The 4911-nt window shown below is 39.3% G+C and overlaps 1 pseudogene; it reads right to left on the reverse strand.

Annotated features, from left to right (window-relative positions):
* Window positions 1-397: 397 nt before the first annotated feature.
* Window positions 398-713, reverse strand: LOC105995095 (annotated as a pseudogene).
* Between the last annotated feature and the right edge of the window lie 4198 nt (window positions 714-4911).

A 4911-nucleotide genomic window follows, 5' to 3' on the forward strand; every position in this document is an offset into this window, starting at 1 on the left:
ACCACCCCCCCCAAAACCTGATTGTTACTTGAGAAACATAAGCCTTGTTTTTAGTCTATTCTTTGCTAGGTTTTCTGTTATAGCAAAATCCAGACTGATATTGTTACCAATGTAAATCAGTGAAAACATACATGGAGTGGAAAATTAGGCATTTAAAAAAGCTTTTTTCCCCCCAAAATACATTTATTTTAAAAAACAAAGTCAGATAAGCTTTACACAGTCAAATTTTCCAGACAAACCAGAATTTGGGTTCCAATTTGTGTGTGTTACACATCAGTAATTTCATGCAAAGATGATTTCTCTCTGCAGGAGGTAAAACATTCTGCTTCATTACAAGCATTCAATGCTCTAAACATGATTTGTACTTCTGCCATCATTTTATTCCATGCCAGGTTCTGGCATTCAAGAAAATCCATCTAAAATTCAAAATTTCCAAACTGAGATGCGCGATTGTTGGGCTTGGGCTGGGGTTTATAGCCAATTCGATCATTAATCATTTGTTCCCGGCTTTTGGGGTCACTGTTGAGCCCAATGGCTCCTTCTCCATCACTGCTTCCCACAACATCCACATCTTCCTTTTATTTCTGACGGGTCTCCAGATCCTTTCGAATACTCTCAAACTCTTCAATGTCATCGAGCTTTAGCTCCAGGCGTGTTGGTTTTCGTCGCAGCATACTGAAATCAACACCAAGCCAGGCCCAGTGGATTCAGTTCCTGCCCGTGACACATTTCCGCTTTGCTGGGCTCGCAGTGGACGGTCTGGATCCCAGAGCGCGGTTTTCAGCTGGGGCCTGGTGGTTCCGGAGCCCAACATGGCCTCTTACGGGCCTCCTCCACGGTACAGAGTCCAGGGTCTCAGCCTGCGCGGGCAGCAGTGCAGAGAGGGTTGGGGGCCCGAGTGGAGGGGCGGTTAGGTTACTGTGGGCTAAGACGGTGCGGGGCCGGGGAGGAAGTCCACCGGACATGGGTGTCCTAGAAAGCCCCCCGCAGCATCTGCCTGTTCCCCGCGCGCCTCTGTGTTGCTGCCTTTTGCAGTTTCTCTCATTCTAAAAAAGTTTTAAGTTATAAAATTTTATTTTATATTTTTTCTATTTAGATGTGTAATAGAAATTATGGAACTATTATTTGAAAATAAAAAAATTCTAGAGGGGCTGGGAAGGTGGCTCCGTCGTAGAGCGCTTGCCTTGCATGCATGAGACCCTAGGTTTGATTCCTCAGCACCACATAAATAGAAAAAGTCAGAAGTGGCACTGTGGCTCAAGTGGTAGAGCACTAGTCGAGCTGAAGAGCTGAGGGACAGTGCCCAGGCCCAGAGTTCAGGCCCCACGACTGACCAAAAAAAAAAAAATTCTACAAGGCAAAATAGGATTGTGATTTCCTTCCAGAAAAAACTGGACAATGAACAACTACTAGGCTAAACCAATTTTAAGGCCTTACTATCGTAAAGATACTTACAGTAGAGGTGGCTGATATTCATAACCAAGTTGAAATGAAGAGCAAATAACATATGTAGCTTTATTTCAAATGTTAAGGTTCATAGTCCTTTTTTTAAAATCAGAAAGTAATATATACTACCCAAAGAACATCTGCAGAAGAAAAAAAAAAGTCACTTCAAATTTTAACATCAAAAAACATTACTGACATTTTGTGAGTTCTGCCATTTTCCTTTCTGAAACTGGAAATGCTCTACCACTGAATTACAACCCCATAAGAATTTTATTTTTCCCATGCAGACATTTGTTATTGCTGTTTATATAACTTGGATCACAGGATTATTGAAGCCTGTGTTTTCTTTCTTTTATAAACAATGTATAAAGTATTAGAGTATTCTTATCATTGGAGATATAGTCTGAAAGATTTTCTTACGCAGGGTGGCTTTGAGTCATGAATCTCATATCAGCCTCTTAGAAACAAGGATTATAGGTATAAACCACCACTAGTGCCTGTCCCATTCTAGGATTTCTGAAGCTGCTCAGCTTATTCCCTGTGAATAGGCCCCAGGCTTATTCTTTCACCTGCATGGTTACATAGGCTCATTGATGGCTGTGAAGGGAGAGATCCAGGTGGAGTAAGAGATATTCTTAGGTGAAGACAGAAAGGCTTGGAACCATTGTTGCCATACTAGCTTTTCTCTTCGCTGTGTTGATTGTGGAAGCCCCCTTTTCTCTTACCTAAACATTTAAGTCATGCTGAGGTTGTGCCAAACTTGCTGAATTTCAAGGGCTCTCCTGGAGAAATCCCACCACTGACTTATTATAAGGATGGCCTGATCTTTTCCTTAGTTATATTACAAGATTTTTTTTTTAGTGTATAAGATGTTGAACTGACCTGGTATATGTCTTGGAAAATTCATTATAAAGTTTTTCTAGTCCCTGAATGACTAAATGCAGTGACATTTAAATGCTGACTCCCTTTATAGCAAACTGAATAAATAGCCTGTTTGTATTTGGGTGGTCTTTGCTTATTCCCACAAGCCATACTCCACTGACAATAGTTCATGCTGCACCATCGTCAAAATCATCATCATCACCATCACAGACCCATCGTAACTACCATAACTGTTACCACCACCAACATTATCACCATCAAAGTCATCACCACCACAATTACCAATTTCATTATCATTACTGCCACTATTTATGCCTCCACCATTACCACCACCCATCACCACTACCATTGTTATCATTACAACTACCATTACCTACAACTACCATTACCCCACACCACTATTTCTACCACCACTACCATCACAACAATTTTTATTTACTATTATTACTACCTGTACCACCATCATTACTCTCTTGGTCACTACTGCTACTACAAACATCACCATTAACATCTCTACTATCATCATCAAAATCAAAATTACCACAAGCACTACCATTACCACACCTTCACCACTACCACCACTATCATCATTATTTCTACTACCACTACTTCTATTTTTTTTTATCACTTCTTCTATTGTTATCATCATTACTAGCACGATCTTTCTTTTTTTGGTGCCAGCCCTGAGGCTTGAACTCAGGGCCTGGGCATTGTCTCTGGGCTTCTTTGCTCAAGATACTCTTACCACTTGAGCCACTTCTAGCTTTTATTTTGATGGTTAGTTGGAGATGAGTCTCATGGAGTTTCCTGCCTGGGCTGGCTTTGAACCTCGATCCTCAAATCTCAGACTCCTGAGTAGCTAAGATTACAGCTATGAGCCAGAAGTGGATTTGTAGCTCAAGTGTTAGCTCAAGCTGAACTTCAGCAAAGAAAGCTCAGGGACAGTGCCCAGGCCCTGAATTCAAACCTTGGGACTAGCACAGAAAAAAAATAATTTCATTTGTGTATTCAATTTGAAGGTAAGATGCAGTTCCTTCTGGGAAGTAAATAAAGGCAGTTTTTTTTAAAAAAAGAAAGTTTGTATTTTTTCCTATCATTTGACTAAAACTAGACATTCTTTGCAAATGAAAAATTTCAATCACTATTATTATTGTCAAGTGTGACTTGCTTTTTCAAACAGTTTTGCTAGTAAATTCTGAGGAATCTGATATTTGCTGATTTACAGAATTTAGAAACACTGTTTCAAAGTAAATTTATAGAAAGCCTGTTTTGAATGTTAAGGCTTCTGGATGGTTATTTCTGTTTTCTCCATTAGAAATCAGAAACAGGGCAGAACATCCTGATTTTATTACAAAGACATCCCTGCAGAGGCTGGAGTTCCTTGTATGCCAGGATGGTGGTGTGAAGCAGTGGACATATGAACAGCTCGGACTCCTATCCTACCCTGCAAACCCATCTCTTGGTCTACTGCTTTCTTCCATGTTTCAGTCAGATACAGCTATTTAATGACCACCTTCCAATGCACTTTTGTTTTGAGTAGTGGTTCTTAAAGTTGGCTTAGGGACTTCTGGGAGACTCCGAGACTCTTTTTGGGGTTCTATAAGGTCAAAATTACATCCATAATACTTTTAATTCATCCTGTCAGGAATGTATAGCAATTTCCCAGAAGGTATATGATACATTATGTCTCTAGAGAGATAATGCATATAACATTATTCAGATACATTATGTCCCTAGAGATTGAATGCAAAAACAGACATGAGAATATAGTTGTAACCTCAGCCAGATATTTAAGAGATACCCAAAATTGTAAAATAATGACACTCTTCTTAATATTTTTTGTTTGTTTTGGGGATTTGAATTCAGAGTCTGGACCATGTACCTGAGCTTTTTGTACTCAAGGCTAGCACTCTACCACTTGAGCTACAGCTCTATTTCTGGCTTTTTTGTGTTTAATTAGAGATAAGTTTTACTGCACAGGCTGACTTCAAACTGTGAGCCTCAGATCTCAGCCTCCTGAGTAGCTACGATTATAAGTCTGAGCCACTGGTACCTAGCTCTCTAAACAAATTTTAAAGCTAGAAATATTTCCCATCAAAATGGCTACTTACACTAATATGTAATAAGGATACTATTGTTCTGGTGAGTTAAATAAGTACTTTAAATACAGTTTTAAATTCTAATATAAGTAAGTAGCATTTCCTATAATCTATTATTACTTAAATGTATAAATTGTAAGAGGATGAAGGAATACTGCTTAAGAGTTTGAGAATGCTTATTTAGAAAATTCACTGAATACAATTCCTCAATATATGTAAGAGGAAGGATACATATCTTTATTTATTTGTGCCCCCCTGGCCTTTCATGAAAAACACTCACCAAAACAACAAAAAAACCCAAAACAGGCAACAGAAATGTTTGTGTTTATAGGTCCCTGGACTCCTAGTGGCAAACATTCTTTCCCTACAGTTGCTCAGTTTCCTTGGTAACTAAATGTAGCTGCCACCTGTGGCCTATTAACAACCTATCCTGGCCAGTGGGATTCCAAGGGGAGATGTTGTCTGGGAATAATTAGGAAACTTG

Source organism: Dipodomys ordii, unplaced genomic scaffold (genome assembly GCF_000151885.1).
Source record: "Dipodomys ordii isolate 6190 unplaced genomic scaffold, Dord_2.0 Scaffold113, whole genome shotgun sequence".
Taxonomy (NCBI): Eukaryota; Metazoa; Chordata; class Mammalia; order Rodentia; family Heteromyidae; genus Dipodomys; species Dipodomys ordii.